Source organism: Nicotiana tomentosiformis, chromosome 3 (assembly GCF_000390325.3).
Source record: "Nicotiana tomentosiformis chromosome 3, ASM39032v3, whole genome shotgun sequence".
Taxonomy (NCBI): domain Eukaryota; kingdom Viridiplantae; phylum Streptophyta; class Magnoliopsida; order Solanales; family Solanaceae; genus Nicotiana; species Nicotiana tomentosiformis.
Window position 1 is genome coordinate 85,066,348 of NC_090814.1, and position 18,548 is coordinate 85,084,895.

Consider the following 18,548-nt stretch of genomic DNA (forward strand, 5'->3'; position numbering starts at 1 on the left):
TATTTTGTCCATTACTTTTGCAGAACTACGCTTGGTCTGATTCATGTGGAACATGATACGTGTGCAACTTACATCAGGTTCGATCGAATCATTTTAGAAATTAAAAGAAAAAAAAGAAAGAAAAAAAGGGATGAAGTGGACGGATGTGAGAAATGAGAGGAAAGAAAAGAGTGATAATTAGAAAGAAAAGAAAAGAAAAGAAAATCAAATGAGCAAACCAAGGAGCGCAAGAAAAAATGAAGAGGAAAAGGGTCAAGAAGAATGAACATGGATGATTCCAATGTGACCTTCGTACCCTCGAAGTCATTTTAGAACCGATAATTGTGACTAGGTGCATTGCACATAATGTGAGATTATCTTATGTTAAATGACCTAACACTAACGTGATGACTTCATTTTATTCCTCTTTGTTGCTTCATTATAGCACATGGGTGGTTGGTTTGTGGTTCTTAAACTGGTAACTCTTCCCTACAACATAAAGTCGAAAGGCAATGGCAAATGACAACGGAATTGAGTTGGTTGATACTGGTACCCAAAAGCAATTAGTTGAATAAGACATTGGGTTGGTTGAAGAGGTAAGGATATTTACAACGACACATAGAGGACATGTATCATGCTTGGATGACTTGGAAGGCACCACCCCCGCTACCACCTAGCTTCCTAGATGCTACCCTCACCCAAATTTCAGTCATAGTGTCAGATGATCCACCTTACTCTCCAGATTTTTCCGCTTACCATAGCATTCCCAACCTCTCTAGTAGCTCCATCATTCGTCCTCCAACTACATTTTTCAAAAATAGCCCTCCTGTCATATCCACTACCTCCACCATCATAATTTTTCAACAACCTCTCCTTAGATCCAACAGTGAACACCAGTTCAAACCTCATGATGCCCAATACTACTCCCCAGAGTTGGCCCATAATATTCCGGACTCATATAATCATAGCCCTCAGAATGAGCCCCATATTGAAAATGGAAAGTCTGCGAGGACGGGAGAGCGAGATGAGATATCCAGAAAACTGAAAGGTATAGAACAATCCTTAAAGAACATGCAAGGGATGGGAAATCAGATTAACATGTCTTACAATGACTTGTGTATGTTCCCTGATGTTCATCTGTCCGACGAGTTTAAAATGCCAAAGTTTAACTTATATGATAGGCGTGGAGATCCGGTAGCCCATCTCAGGGGTTATTGTAGTGAAATGAGAAATGTTGGCAGGAAAGATGAGTTGTTGATGGCGTATTTCAGTGAAAGCTTGAGTGGGGAAGCCTTGGAATGATATACTCGTCAAGATGTCAGCAAGTGGCATGCATGGGATGACATGGCTCAAGATTTTGTTCGACACTTTCAGTACAATTAGACATTATTCCAGACCGCTCCTCCCTATCTAAGATGGAAAAGAAATCCGAGGAAAGTTTTAGGGAGTTTAGGCTCAGATGCAGGGAACAAGCCGCTCGGGTTAGTCCCCGGATTGATGAAGAAGAAATGGTGAAGCTTTACCTACAAGCTCAGGGACCCACCTATTCCAGTCATTTGATCCCAGCTTTAGGTAAACCTTTCAATGATGTGGTAAAAATGGGGGAGATGGTAGAAGAAGGAATCAAGTCAGGCAAAATCATGAGCTATTCTGCATTAAAAGATACTACAGAAGACATTCAGAACATCTCACTAAGTTTGGGGGAAGAAAGAGAAATAGAAAAGATGTTGTTGAGCCCCGCCAGTAACAAGATCTAGTGGGCATTCCTGCTCAACGCTTTCAGCCTTAATATCGACCCCATGAATATCCTCGTACTCCAGATAACCCTCCCCAATGCTACTTCTCTCCACAAAATCCCCAAAGTCATACCTTACCTTCCCAGTACTCTATCCATAATGCACCGCCATATGCTCAATATCCACAAGACCCGCAATGGCCTGGACCACCTCCACAAATATCTTACCCACCTTTACAAGCATATAAACCACCTACCCGCAAGAGGTTCCAACCAAGGCCGGAGTACAAAATGAAAAGGCAACAACAAAAGGAAAAGTCTTTCACTTCTATTGGAGAATCATCTGCCAGTTTGTTCCAAAGGTTGAGGCAATTGGACATGTTGAAGCCGATTCAGATAAAAATACTGAACCCCCTTTCAAAGAATTTTGATTATTCTCAAAGGTGCGTACATTGCTCTAATGCCCCAGGTCACAACATAGAAAAGTGTTGGAATTTGAAAAGAGTACTCCAGAAGCTTATTGATGCAGGTGACATTACCGTGCAAAATTCAGATACAGTGGATACTATCCAAAGTCCATTGTATGTTCATAATGAGACGCATATGGTGGGCATAATTTGTGTTGAAAAGGAATGTGAGAACTCTTCTGAATCCCTTGGAGGGCCACTTACCGCAAAGTTTTCAACGCTATCAGTCTCGGTTCCAAAAGTTGATCTTAATAATGAGGTGGCATTAGGAACCCAAAAGCAATTTATTGAGGTCAATGTGATTGAGATTTGTGACGGTCATAGAAATGTTATGTGCGACTCAGTGGCTAAGATGTCGAGCTTGGAAATTGGAAAGACACTCCTTTCTTGGTTAGCCATGAAGGAGTCTTGGTAGTTTATTTTGTCGTCGTTTCTGTTGTCCGGGTTATTTTAGGGCTGTAATCCGGATATTGTCTTGTGGCTCAAACCCTTTTTCTTCTTATTTTGCCTAGTTCGTTTAGTTGTAGTAACTCGTCTAGTGTTATCTAGGATTGTTCCAGGGTTGTAACCCATGTCTATTTTGCTTGTTTTGTTTTTCAAACCCTTTCACCGCCTGTCTAATGCAATCTCCTGTTTTCTGTTATTTTTAGTCAGTTTTTATTTAGTTCTCTTTTCCTTTTATAGTTCTTTTCATGGTGACTCTAGTGACATGACATGCACATGGAATTCTCAGCCTGGTCTTAAAAGTTAGTATAATCATGAAACAATGAAACAAGGTTTGAAGATGACAGGGACATTTGAGGGAAAATAAGTAAAGATTCGGACATTTTGAGATCATTTAAAGCCTGAATTGTATGAGACTGAGGCAGATAGTTTGGGAAGTTAAGAGGATGACAAAAATTTGTTACAAGAGAGTGCGTGCTGGACAATTTGAAGCAAGGAACTTTGAGTTCAAGTGCATCTCAAGTTACAAGATAAAGCCAAGGGAGTTTGTCCTAAACTGATGGAGGGTATCCATTGTGGAGAAGAAATCACCCATCGAGAGTTCTGTACTTGACGGGGCAGTAAAGAGAGATGGAAGGCATATTCGTGATATCAATGCCGAAGCGGCAAAAGATCTTCATTTTTTACCCTCAAGTTGCATGTGTTGTACTCGGCATTTTCAGAGATTGGGAGGCCCTCTTTCAGCTACCCAAATATTTTATACCCTTCGGTACCCTTTTGAGCCAGTGCTGGTTTCTTTGACCTCCCCTCTTTTAGAATCGAGTTAGAGTTATTTAAAAAATAAAATCATACCCCCATAAGGTTTGTTTTAGAAAGTTCATTCCAAAAGAAAAATTCAAAAAGAAAAAAAGAGAGAAAAAGAAAAGAAAAACAATAGCAACAACAAAAAGTATTCTTTTGAACTACGTTTAACCTGATTCTTATGCGAATAAGATACGTAGGCAGCCTTAAGATTCGGTCACTCCAAGTCAAAAAATCCAAAAATTCTTCACTTCAAAAGAAACTGGGCAGAAGTTTCGTTTTCTATAAAAGACGGTTCCAAATGTTGTAAAGTTATACCCCATTTTGTCTTATGTTTGAATTTGAGCCTTCATGCCTTTCTTTCTTTCTAACCCTGTCCAAAAGTCACATTAGAGTCCAAAAAAGACCTTCCAGATAATCTTTGAGAGTGCCAGGTTAGACATGCGAGGAACATATGATGTTTTCACCATGGTTAATGCCTTGTCATCTGCAGAATCAGAGGAAATAAGAAGAAAAGAACAAAATGAGAGAGTCTTATCAGTGAAAACCTTCACAGGCACCATAAGGCGACAATGAGTTGAGAGAAAGAACAAAATGAGAGAGGCTGATAGTGAAAACCCTTTAGGGCACTACAAGTTGACTACGGATCGTGAATTAGATAGGACAATTGGAGCATTGAAGCCTAGTTTCACAGCTTAGAGGTATGACAAGAATGGAAGATTAAACTTGCTTGACAGATCATGCCACTTAATCCAAGATGCACATCATGGACATTAGAGTTGGTGTCACATCAGATAAGTTTCTACTTGATAATTTTCTTGTAAGATATCATCTCTTTCCATTGTCCCCTTACTATGTTCCTCTTGCTTTGTTTAAGTCCTCTTTTTGAGTCTGTTTCATCAGAACAAGTGAGAAATGACTTCAAAATTTGCTACCAGCTTTCCAATTGCACAAACGGAGTCTGGCTAGCACATCAAAGTGGCATAAGTCAGAAAAGAGTAGTATGCACACTGAGTTGGTGACAATTTACGTGCTTTGGGATTCATATGAAATGCAAAAGTTTGGTAAATATCAATTCATGAGCACAATGCAACAAATAAAGGGTATAGGGGCTCGAATAGATCAGAGGTGTTTTATGTGGTAAGGTTTGACAGAAAAATGGTTAGCCAATAACAAGCAGAGTCTTCTAAGTTGAAATCAAAGTTATCATGGCAAGTGTAGGAGCAATCGCCCTCAAGATCAAGGCCACAAACCAACCACCATGTTTTAAACTCACAAGTTTTCTTTGTTTGAAACAAGGACGAAGACTATGTCCAAATCAAAGCTTGGAAGCTTGAATTTTTCAGGTATCGTGCCCAAATTTTGTCAGCACAAAAGTAGTTTGAGAAGGTTTTTACCTGCTAGACATTCCCCTAGTTGAGAAGATCATACCTCCTAGGTATTCTCCCCAGTCGGAAGAGTTTTTTATTTTTCTTTTAGTTTCGGGGTCCCGTATTAATCTTTGGCTTTCTTTAAGTTCAGGGGTCTCGCCGGGAGAATAGGGTCAGTTTTTAGTTTTCTTAAGTTGTTAGTCTTTAGTTTTCCTTGAGCTCAGGGGTCCCGCCTAGAGAATAGGGTTAGTTTTTAGTTTCCTTAAGTTGTTAGTCTCTAGTTTTTCTTAAGTTCAAGGGTCCCGCCTGGAGAACAAGGCTAGTTTTAATTTCCTTAAGTCGTCAATCTTTAGCATTCCTTAAGTTCAGGGGTCCCGCCTGGAGAATAGGGTCAGGTTTAGTTTTCTTAAGTCGTTAATCTTTAGCATTCCTTAAATTCAGGGGTCCCGCCTGGAGAATAGGGTTAGTTTTAATTTTCTTAAGTCGTTAATCTTTAGCATTCCTTAAGTTTAAGGGTCCCGCCTGTAGAATAGAGTCAGTTGTTAGTTTCCTTAAGTTTTCAATCTCTAGTTTTCCTTAAGTTCACTGGTCCCGCCTGGAGAATAGGGTCAGTTTTAGTTTCCTTAATGTTATTAATCTTTAGTTTTCTTAAGTTCAGGGGTCCCGCCTGGAGAATAGGGTCAGTTTTAGTTTCCCTAAGTTGTTAATCTCTAGCATTTCTTTAGTTCAGGGGTCCCGCCTGGAGAATAGGGTCAGTTTTTAATTTCCTTAAGTTGTTGGTCTTTAGTTTTTCTCAAAGTTCAGGGGTCCCGCCTGGAGAATAGGGTCAGATTTTAGTTTCCTTAAGTTGTTAATCTTTAGCCTTCCATTAGTTCAGGAATCCCGCCTGGAGAATTGGGTCAGTGTTTAGTTTCCTTAAGTTGTTAGTCTTTAGTTTTTCTTAAGTTCAGGGGTCCCGCCTAGAGAATAGGGTCAGTTTTAAGTTTTCTTAAGTTGTTAGTTTTTAGCTTTTTTTGAGTTCAGGGGTCCCGCCTGGAAAATATAGTCAGTTTTTAGTTTTCTCAAGTTATTAATCTTTAGCATTCTTGAGTTCAGGGGTCCCACCTGGAGAATATGGTCAGTTTTTAGTTTCCTTAATGTTATTAATCTTTAATTTTCATCGAGTTCAGGGGTTCCGCCTGGAGAATAGGGTCAGTTTTTAGTTTTCTTAAATTGTTAATCTTTAGTTTTCCTTGAGTTCAGGGCCCCCGCATGGAGAATATGATCAATTTTCAAGTTTAGTCAAGCTCAGTTTATAGTTTTCCTGAAGCTCAATCTCACAGGAGACACACATCCTAGTCGATTCTTTAGTTTTACTCTCATCTTTTATTAATAACATAGGTGATTTACAGTTTTGCTAACAACTCACAAATCTTCCTAGTACAATCTGGGGTAGAAAATTTTGTTCGTTTTGTTTGTTTTGATTGCAGGCACCCACTTGGAGAATGAGGTCAATATTTCAGAAATCGGTTTTAAGTTCAAATAAGAGAAGTACGAGGAGCCCGCCTGAAGAACAGGTTCAACTTTTAGTTTCTTTCAAGATCAAGCAGGAGGATCCTGCTTGAAGAACATGGTCAACTTTCATTTTTCAAGTTCGAGTCAGAGGCACCAGGAGCCCGCCTGAAGAACAGGGTCAACTTTCAGTTTCTTTCAAGATCAAGCCGAGGATCTCGCCTGAAGAACAGGGTCAACTTTCATTTTTCAAGATTCAAGTCAAAGACAGCAGGATCCCGCCTTGAGAACAGGGGCAATTTTTAGTTCAAATCAGAAGTAGCACGAGCCCACCAGAAAAATAAGGTTTGCAAGCTCAAGTTTACTCAAATTTCATGTTTATTTCAAGTCAAAGCAGCGGGAGCCCGCCTGAAGAACAGGGTCAACTTCCAGTTTTCTTCAAGTTCAAGTCAGCAGGATGCCCACCTGAAGAATATGGTGAATTTTCAGTTTCATGTTGAAGGATTAATTGGAGATTCAAGGAAGATTCAAGACAAGAAGTAGATAGGATCTTGTATTTTTCTTTTATTTTGCTGTAATTTTTTCTTTCAATTTATGATGTAATGGCAGGGACCGCGGACAGGAGCCTCGAACGGTACCTCACTCGACTCTCTCATCCTCTCCACATACTCCATCACTTTATTCACTTCTGAATTACATATGACCTGATTCCTTTATAGCCAATGATATGTAGGCAGCTCAAATACCGGGGCTTGGTCACGATCTTTTTATCCATATTTATTTTCTTTTGAATAAGCGTCGGGTCATAAATCAATTACGTTGCTTATTGTTCTTTGCTCCGAAAACTTTTCGTGTTTCCAAACAAAAAGGGCAGTTGTAAGCGCATAATTTTTGACATGCGCAACTTTTAAAAGTAGTATTTTAAATATATTTACTTATTTTCATTTTAATGGTATTTCAGTCAACTTTTAATTTTTTTTTAAAACATAAGTTTAAAAACACACAAAAATAATTTTATAATATTTCTTCTATTATTATATATCTTTTTATTTTTATCTTTTTTTATTTTTATTTATTTATTTAAGCTTATTAGTATTTTATAATGATAATATTTTAATCTTTACCATTACTTTAACATAATTTTCTCTACCTTTTTTATAACATTTAGAATATATCAAAAAAAAATTTATTTTAATATATATTTTCATTTAATAGTTTATTCTTATTTACTAAGATTAATTAGTATATTTTGGTAGTATTTTTTTTTTGTTCATTGAGAAAGAATTAAATTTGGGTCAATTAGGAGCTCATTTTCGGATTTTAGTGGCCCAGCACTCATTCTTCCCATTATATTTAATCCAATGGCCCATATTTCCATATATCCCCATATATAAACTCCTCCAAAAAAAGTGAACGGAAGGAAGAAGGACCCTGGCAGCAGCACCCCCACAAAAATAAAATAAAATCGGCACACCACCTAAAAGAAGCAGCCGCATCTCCTACAAAATCTCACCATAGCCATTGTCCCACCATCAAATATGGAACCTCCAATAACCAAAATACTGTAGTCAGCGGTCTCTGGTCAGAGGTCATTCCGCAGCTTTGGGTCGTCGTTCGATTTTCTGGTCGTCGGCGTCGCATCAACATATTTGCTTTTCTTTCGATTAAATCCATTTGGACGTTCTTTCATTATACTAAAGGAGTTGGTTTGCGTGAAGGTCAATTTCTCCCTTTAATCTCGTTCTCCTTCTGTTATTATGCTAATTGTGTGCCATTTTGGTTGAATTTCTTGTGATTGAGTTATAGTTAGTCTTTTCTTTAGTTGAATGAATTTCATCGGGTGAATACATTTGGGATATAAATTGATGAAATAAAATATGTGATGAACAGTGAGTAATTTGAGAATTAGACTTGAATTTAAGATGAAGTAATTTGGAATTGGGATTAACTTCACATTCTTGTTATATCAAATGGGACGTGGAATGGGGAAAACATCAACTCGTTGGTAACTAATTCATGCTCATGCGTTGTAGGAGTCGGATTTGGTCTAAATGAATGAAATCAAACACTAAAGAAAACGAGCATGAAATAATCTTATTTATTTTTAGCTTTATTTTATTTCTATTTTTCTTACACTACTCGCTAGTAACATGTTTAGGTCGACCATACTTGGCTAGGCAAATTTTTAAGGCGTTTATGTTTTAGTTTTTTGAGGTGAGAGGTTTTCCTTTTAGTTAATTAATTTATTCGGGGAATGCCCCAAAAAACTTATAAATATTTTGGAGGTTGTGATGAACACCATGGAGGAAGTATAGTGTAGGTTAGCTTAGGATTTTAATTTTCACTTTTATTTTTCTTTTATTAGGTGGGGACAATCTCGAGCCTCTTCTGTGTTTATTTTTGCTTTTTGTGTGTTTCTACCTCAATCTGAATATTTCAAAAAGCCAACTAGATCATGTGCGCAACCCGTAATTTTTACGGGACTCGGGGAATGCCTAACACCTTCTCCCCGAGTCAAATGAACCCCCTTATCTAGAATCTATGGTTCAATCAGTTTAGAGTCAAATGTGTTTTGAAGGAAAATTCTTATTTTTGTTTACAAAAAACAGTGACCTGGCACATCGAAACCAAATGTCAAGTGGCGACTCTGAAAATCCTTCGAAACGCAATCTTTTTGTCACTTTCAAATTGAAACCCTTTTGAGCTTTAAATTCACTTTATATCTTTTGAAAGGTTAGTGAGGTAAAAAAAAGGATCATGATTGGGCTACGTGCCGATATTTTGGGACTCACATGGTCGTGTTGCTGTTGAATTTAATTGTTCTAAAAATATATATTTCATACTCAGTCATGTTCACCCATTGTGAGTATATTTTTATGGGATCGGGGTTGTCCGCCTATAGCAGGTCATATATATATATATATACACTATATGGAACGGGGCTGCCCGCCTGCAGCAAGCCTTATAAGCTTTATTATTATATGAATCGGGACTGCCCGCCTGTAGTAGGCCATATCGGCTTTATATCATGCTTGGGCTGAACGAGCCCCTCCGGAGTTTGTGCATACCCCCAGTGAGCGTACATGATTATATATTCGGGATGGACTTCCCAGAGCATGGACTTGCCTTACTTATTTATATTGTGATGAATTTTTTCCGGACATGGATCTTGTTCGTATCATTTACATTTGAGAATAAATTACCCCAGGGCTGGATTGACCTTATACGGTACTGAGTGACTGACTGTCAGTCGACGTGCATATATATATATATATATATATATATATATATATATATATATATATATATATATATATAGAGGATGGAATATCCCTTGGCTGGATTGGCCATAAACAGTACCGAGTGACCGAATGATTAGCGACCGGTAGTACTTGAGGTTTTTCCACTGAGATGTCACATTCCTCATATCATGCAGTATTGATCTATTTTGCTTGTACTGAGTTTAACTGTTGAACTTGAAAGCATGCTTATATTTCTGTACCATTATTTATGTACAAGACTGTACCTGCGGAGCTCGTAACTACTTTCAGCCCTGAGGTTAGTCTTGTTACTTATTGAGTTGGTTGTACTCATACTACACTCTTCACCTTGTATGCAGATCCAGGTGCTTTAGGACACGGCGAATGTTAGATCTCGAAGTGCTATCAGTTGGAGACTATCAAGGTAGCTGCCTGGCGTTCGCTGACCTTGACTCTCTTTCTTTCAGTTATTGTACTGTTCTATACTTTCAGACAGTGTTTTATCAGTAAGACTTTTTATTCATATTAGATGCTCATGTACTTAGTGATACCGGATTTTGGGAGTGTTTATATCTATATTTGTGAGATTTCTTTCGCTGAATTTAAATATTATATTTTTAAATTTAAGAGATATGGTGGATTATTGAGATTGTCGGCTTGCCTAGTATCGATTTAGACGCCATCACGATAGGTGAGATTTTGGGTATGACAAGTTGGTATCAGAGCCTAGGTTACATAGGTCTCACGAGTCATGGGCATGTTTAGTAGAGTCTTGCGGATCGGTACAGAGACATCTGTACTTATCTTCGAGAGGCTGCTGAACCCATAGAAAATTTTACTTTCTTGTATTCTATCATGAAATATTGATTCAGCTTGAAACATAACTCTTTGAATCCCTTCCACGCATTCGTGTGCGCATGTGCGCGCTCGGTATCGTCTGTGCATCGCCGACTTATGATTCCATGAACAATTTTTGAGATGAGTATTCTGTGTTTTGATGATGGGCTAATCTGGAGGACTCGAGGCCAGAGTTAGACCGCGACGTAAGCTCGGTAGTTTCGGATGTGAGAACTTATGCGTTTGGGCTTATGCGTCGGTAGTATCCCTTTGAGTGGAATTTGTGACTCGATGGGCAGTTGAATGACTATATGACGAGTATGATGTGAATGCGGGATGTGTTCATGTGGGTTGAATGAAACGAATAAAGTTTACTTGTGACTCAAGAGTCTGCTATTGGGTACTTGATTCCTGTTTTGATGTGACGTACAGTCTTGAGTTTGAGTACATTGAGGGATCTGTCATGCTGTTTAATTGTGAAGCAGAGTAGATTTTCATATCGTGTTGATGAGTTCAAACTCAAAACGATTAAGTGATTGCATAGTAATTGTGACTATGAAAGGGTATAACAAGATGCCAATTTGAGGCTAAGCAGGTGAGTTATCCCCTGTGGAGTAATCTACGTAGGTGTGTTCCTTATAATATTTAGTGGAGAGTTTCTTTTCTGCCAGCGGGGCGTAGGTGTTGAGATTTGAATTTGAATCTGGTTGATAAAGTTGACTTGAGTGTCAAGAGAATGAATGCGAGCTTAGCGGATGATTGAGGTATTTTTATGGTTGGCATTGCATGAGCTTGAGAAGAATTTTCGTTGAACTGACTGCGGTATTATGGCAGTAATAGAGTATAAGTATTGTGAGTTATCGAGTGTTTTAATTTATGGCTTTGAGCCAAGTGGGGGAGCCCGCTATTGACAATTCAATTTTATGGTTATATGTTACATTTTAGTTTTGGTCTGAGGCATACTTGTGGATTAGTTATGACTTGCAGAGGTTGAGATCGAGGATGACTCGAGTACTGAAATTCCTACATACGGGTTATATTGCGTTTTATGAGTATATGATAATCATGGGGTGAGTGAGTTGTTATTTGTGAAGGATGTAGTACACACGGAGTATGAATTTGATCGGTGGTGTTAAGGCATGGTTACCTCTTTGAGTGTTGTTGTGCTAATGGGGCACATGTCTTTCAATCCATTTGGGCGGTGCAATTTAGATTTGAGCAAAGTGGGTGACTCCCGAGAAGTTTCTAATGGGTTCAAGATTTATATATAGCAATCGAGAATTTTTCCGGATTTGTGTATGGATAGAATCTGAGATTTATATTTAATAGTGCCGGAACTTGCGGCAATTCTGTATGACTATGGATTCTACATTTTAGTATAAAAAAGGTAAGAGGAATAATTTTAAATTGACATAAGGTATTTTCAGAGTGAGTGTTGCGGTTGTGGTATTTATGGAGGTGCTTAAGAAGAATACAATGGCTTATGGGCCTTAGGGCGGTGTTGTTTTATGTTAGGATATCTTGTAGTGAGCTTTGGGTAAGGATCGTGGAGTTCTGACAAGGAGAAGTGTCAATTTGAGGGTAATTCAGAAGAAACTCGAAGTAAATAGGACAACTGGTAGTAGGATAGACCAGTATGATAATGGTATGCTTGGTTCTTTTGGGTAATTATGATGTGGAGAGTTTACAGATATTTTGGTGGTAATATTCTTGGGTTTGGTGACCTGCGTGGCTTGGTTGAGTTAGAGGAATTCAGTTCTGATAGTTTGATTATGTGCAAATAGATTTCAAAGTGTTCTTGATAGTTTCTACCATGGTTCGAACCAGATATTTTCTACCGATGTAGGGAACATGTTGTGTATCGTGATTTCCTCCTGGATGAGAGCAAATTGAAGGTTTCTAACTAACCGGGTATGTAAATTGCTGGTGACTCAGACTTGATAATGAAATTCTTGTGCTTTTCACGTGATTGCATGATAGATGCGGTATGTTGTGCGGGATTAAAATTTACATGTACAAGGTGGCAATTCAGTCTTGAAGGGAAGGTCCCGAATTTTGGACAACATGGTCAGTTTCAGATATTTAGATGAATGTTATAACTGCTTGGTAATTCCTGAGAAGGGTGCGCATGTCAGAAGGCGCATTGTGTTTTGACTTACGGATGTTCATTGGTTTTGCGGTACTCACCTAGTTGATAGACGGCTGATATTCAAATTATTTCTATGTGGAACAGAAGAATTATGGAAGTATTCCTAGTGGGATGATCGTGCATGAAAGATGTTATAGTCATTCGAGTGCTGGAGTTGTGATCAGTACAGTGGTTCATGTGTTCTATGAATTTGGGGGACTGGGAGTTCTCAGAAGCAAATTGTTTCAGGGTTGTGGCCTGTTTGAGGTAAGTATTTTATTTAAACTCAGTGAAGGCACTAATTGCGTTAATTATTTGTGATAGCTGCGCGCTACAAGTGCGTACTTATGTAAGGTTTGGGTCATGTGCAGGTATCAGGGCAAGTATTCATACTCAGAAGAATGCTTAGGCAAAGATATGGCTAGAGTTGACTGTTAAGCGTAAAGTTATAACGTTTCTCATATTTATACCTTTGTCGAGAACTATCTGGGCTACATTTGAGGTTACAAAGAGGCTAATTCCCTGAATAAATTGGGTAGTTGACGAGCGTGTGGACGTGCACCATAGAAATTGTGACTTGAACAAATTCTGTGAAATTGTAAAATTAAAGAATCATATTATTATCCGAACATTTTTTACGTGTTAGAAAAATTGAGCCGAGCCTCGTATTAAAGATCATGATTGGGCTACATGCCGATATTTTGGGACTCACATGGTCGTGTTGCTGTTGAATTTAATTGTTTTAAAAATATATATTTCATACTGAGTCATGTTCACCCATTGTGAATATATTTTTATGGGATCGGGGCTTCCTGCTTGCAGCATGCCATATTGGCTTTATATATATTATTACTATATGGAACGGGGCTGCCCACCTGCAGCAGGACTTATAGGCTTTATTATTATACGGATTGGCCGACTGCCCGCCTGCAGTAGGCCATATCGGCTTTATATCACGCTTGGACTGAAGGAGCCCCTCCGGAGTCTGTACACACCCCCAGTGAGCGTAGATGATTATATATTCGGGATGGACTTCTCGGGACATGGACTTGCCTTACTTATTTATATTGTGATGAATTTTTTTCGGATATGGATCTTGTCCGTATCATTTACATTTGGGGATAAATTACCCCAGGGCTGGATTGGTACCCACTGGGGTCATTTCTGTGGTTGAATTATATGTTCAAATTATAATTTCACACTCAGTCATGTTCATTCATTTCATATCATATCTCAGTCTCTGTTGCTATATATTGATGCATCATATTATCATTTTTGGGTTGATTTTCAAAACATCTTGAGCCTGAGAGACTAGGGAGGTTGATGACTGAGTGAGGCCGAGAGTGTAATTGTGAGGATATTTATGGGATCGGGCTGCACGCCGCAGCATGTTTCATTGTTATATGCCATGATTAGCCTGATATAGTGCTTGGGCTGATGGAGCCCCTTTAGAGTCTGTATACACCCCCAGTGAGCGCAGGTACCTACTGAGTGCGAGTGCCGGGTGCGAGTGCCGAGTGTCGAGTAATGAGTGAATGTGAGAAAAGAGTGACTGTGAGGTTGGAGTGAATGGGAGTACTGAGTGACTATTACTCTGAGAGGATGCATTGATTTCATTATTTGCTGCATTTCAGCTGTCATATATAACTATTTTGGAAATTTCGGAAAAACATTATTTTATGTTTCAGTCAAATTTTATATGAAATTTCTGTGAAATTTTAAATGTTGAACTTGAGAGCATGCCTACCCTTTTATGTTGGAAAGTACTGTATTTGGACTTAGCTGAGAAGCTCGTCACTACTTTCAGTTCCTTATTTATTATTGCTACTTACTGAGTTGGTTGTACTCATACTACACCCTGCATTTCGTGTGCAGATTCAGGTGATTCCGGACATAGTGAGTGTTGATTCTTTTGCACGGTTGATCTTCCGAAGATTCAGAGATAGCTGCCGTGTTTCGCAGACCTTGTCTCTCCTTCCCTATCTCTTGTTTACTGTATTTGGTCTTACACTATTATAAACCGTATTTTCCAGACTTGTAACGTATAGATGCTCATGTACTCAGTGACACCGGGTTTTGGGAGTAAATTTATATTCAGTATTGGTGGGAGTTTTCCCCTTAATTAATTATTAAGTTTTTAGTATTTAAAAGAAGTTGTGAGTTATTGATATTGTCGGCTTGCCTAGTATCGGGATAGACGCTATCACGACATGTGTGATTTTTGGATCGTGACATCTAGCATTGAAAAGGTATATATATGCAACATCTTATAAAGAAATGAATGAGTCCCTTTTTAAATACAAAAAGAGCATCAAACTTAACATACAGAACGATCGAAGACAAATTGATATTCTCCATATGGATATCCTAAAACACTGGTCCATCAAATTAATCTTAAATATTATAATTCAACACCACAAGCATCCTAACTTTCACTTCTTTTATTTTATTTAAATATGCAATCAACTTGGCTTTGTCTTGACGATTAACTGAAGCGAGGGTGGCCGAAGCCACGACCTTTACTTTTCTTAACTTTCTTCTTAGGATTTTGTGTTGTGCAAGGGGAGGCTGTTGAATAAATATTATAATATGTACCTAAACTTCAAAAGGACTATCACAATCTAACAGCTGAAAAAAAAAGCTTCACACTAACACACCATCAGAATTACTAAATGGCAACACGGTAACAAAACAAAAAACTGTACCCTTTTTGCTTTCAAGTACAAAGAATTATTTTAAAAGTTCATCCCAACTTACTTGAAAGAGTATCTTTTTGTCAGTTACCTCTCTTTGACACTCATATTTTCAACTTCCTCTTTTTAATTTTGTTACGTTTATGTGAACAAAAAAAACCATAGGCCGAGTTTAATGTCTTCCTTGCAGTTTTTTCTTGTTCCATCCTATCAAACATCAGTTAGGAGGTAGCTATTAGTAGATGCATCACCTTCAACATACACTTTCAAAGAGACTGAAGAAATTTGGAATCAATAACATGAAAACATTTGTCTCAAAGACATCAATAACGATGAAAGGTAAATATATAAAATGTTTCAATAAAAAAGTTCATTATTTTTTAGATTCGACATAGAAAAGAACTTCATCAAAAAAAGAAGAACATCGTCAAAAAAGAAACAGAATAGTGAAAGCAAATGTTCAAATGAATCAGTAAGAACACAATAACATAAGATGGACAAAGCATATCATCAAATACCATATATGCATACTCTACTTCAATAGTTTTTGTTTCTTTGTCACGATATAGGAAAGATTGGCTCCTTTAGTGTAATCATTTTCAGCCAAATTTATCTTCTTTGTTTGCATTGCCCTTTCTTATTATCTGATAGGCTTAGATATAACAACAACAACAATAACCCAGTATAATTCCACCAGTGAGGTCTGGGGAGGGTAGTTTGTACGCGGATCTTACCCCTACCCTGGGTAGAGAGGCTGTTTCCGATAGACCCCCGGCTCCCGCCCTCCAAAAACTGTCCACCTTGCTCTTGGGATGATTCGAACTCACAACCTATATTCCGTGAATTAACCCATGTACGCTCTCTTTCTCATGGCACTCACCCATGTACGTGCTTCTTCGTCCCTCTTTCTGCATTTTACTTTTTATCTCTTTCCATCAATATCAATTGTGGATGGTTTGGTGCGTGCAAAATGTGTTTTTTTATTGGAAATATTTACTGTGTAAAAGGTGACCTTATTTTTTAGGTTTTTTATTTGTGAGCCTTGTTGGCGTATTTGGAGCCTTTTATTTAAGGCCTTGTTGGCCAAATAAATGGCCTTATATTTTGAAAGGATGTGGCCAATTATTGGCCAAGCATTTTTTTCTTCTCTTCTTATATAATGAGGACTCTCTACTCATTTGGAAACTCACCAACAAGACTTGAGTCTTCATTTCTTGTTTCTTCCTTTCTTCCTTTATTAAGAGTGTTTTGTATGAGAGTTAGTGTTAGGAAGCACTTGTGTGAACCCTTTCTTTGGAGTGATCCTCTAATTTTGTACTCTCTTTTGTACTCTTGTTGGTATAGTAAAATTGCTCCTCTCCGCTTGTGGACGTAGGTCACTTTGACCGAACCACGTTAAATTTGTGTCTTCTTTATCTACTTTAATTATCGTTGTTATCAACTTCCATTATCTTTGTTATTGCCATTATATCGTTGTTTGTCTATATTCCATACTACCCGGGTTCCCGATCCTAACAAATTGATGAGGAGTTTGTCGTCATAGACAAAAGGGCAAAAGCAAGCATCATTTTAAATCTCTCAAATGAGGTTTTACGTGAAGTTTCTGTAGAAACCACAGCCAAAGGCATGTGGAAAAAATTGAAAACCTTATATATGAAGAGGACGGTGGAAAATAGACTTTACCTGAAGCAGAAGCTTTATACAATTCGTATGGGTGAAGGTACCTCTATTATCTCTCATCTTGACACATTTGATTCCATTCTTATGGATTTGAGTAATATAGATATTGAAATTAAAGATGAGGATCAAGCCGTGTTACTGCTTTATTCTCTACCCCCATCTTTTAAGCATATAAGAGATACTATGCTTTATACAAAGGATAATATCTCTTATAAGGATATTAAATCTATCTTAAAATCAAAAGAACAGATAGATAGTAATATTACTGGGGAAGCTAGTGGAACTCAAGTGGAAGTTGGCTTGTTTGTTAGGGGCAAATCCAACTCCATATCCAGATACAATAATTTACAGTGTCGCTATTGTCATAAGAAAGGTCATAATATCTCTGAATGCTATAAACTGAAAAATAAAGAAAAGCATAAAGAAAGAAAAAATGAGCACAAAAATACTGACACCGCCGAAGCTAGTGTAGCAACTGATGAGATTGAGGAAACTATATTTTTAGCAACTGAAACTAGTTTTAGATTAGACAATGAGTGGATTTTAAATTCCGATTGTTCATATCATATGTGTCCTAGCAGGGACTTGTTTTCTACATATGATTCAGTTGCAGGTGGAGTTGTCCAACTAGGTAACAATGTTACTTGCAACGTTATTGGCAAAGGTACAATTCGGTTCAGAATGCACGATGATGTGGTGAGAACTCTCACCGATGTTAGATATGTTCCTGAGTTGAAGAAAAATCTTATATCTTTGGGCACTTTAGAATCCCTTGGGTGCAAATTCACTAGTGAAGGTGGAGTTTTAAAAGTTTTTTAAGATGCTCTTGTGATCATGAAAGCACACAGATCTGGTTCGTTATATACTTTATTGGTCTCCATTGTTATAGGCCCTACTGCAGTTTCGGTATCAGATAACTTGTCTGATTTTGATGGCATTAAATTTTGACATATGCCCATTGGGGCTTTTGCGGAGAAGGTGAAGCAAATTTACTATATCAGCCAAAATTAGGCCAAGGTGGTGATTTGTAAAAGGTGACCTTATTTTTAGGCTTTTTATTTGTGAGCCTTGTTGGCACATTTGGAGCCTTTTATTTAAGGCCTTGTTGGCCAAATAAATGGCCTTGTATTTTGAGAGGATGTGGCCAATTGTTGGCCAAGCATTTCTTTCTTCTCTTCCTATATAATGAGGACTCTCTACTCATTTGAAAACACACCAACAAGACTTGAGTCTTCATTTTTTGTTTCTTCCTTTATTAAGAGTATTTTGTATGAGAGTTAGTGTTGGAAAGCACTTGTGTGAACCCTTTCTTTGCAGTGATCTTGTGAGGTTATTCCCTTAGAGTATTTGAGATTAATTAGAGTATTTAATCTAATTTTGTACTCTCTTTTGTACTCTTATTGGTATACGAATGATAGAAAAACAGTAAAGGAAATGCATAGAAGGGGACGCCAGGGCCTGCGGATGCCAACAGTACTACCTTGGGTCTCCAAACGGATCAAGCCAGCAGCTAGACTCAGGGTCAACTCGGTCCGGTACCAAATCTGCACTGAAAGTGCAGAGTGTAGTATCAGTACAACCGACTCCATGTACTGGTAAGTGTCGAGTCTAACCTCGGCGAAGTAGTGACGAGGTTAGGACGATACACATACAGATAAACCTG

At 38.0% G+C, this 18,548-nt stretch overlaps 1 long non-coding RNA gene across 1 annotated transcript; it reads left to right on the forward strand.

Annotated features, from left to right (window-relative positions):
• The first annotated feature begins 7,705 nt into the window (after positions 1-7,705).
• Positions 7,706-10,148, forward strand: LOC138907084 (uncharacterized). Its single transcript, XR_011414797.1, has 2 exons — positions 7,706-8,005; positions 9,907-10,148. It is a non-coding gene; the product is annotated as an uncharacterized lncRNA (long non-coding RNA).
• The last annotated feature ends 8,400 nt before the right edge of the window (positions 10,149-18,548 follow it).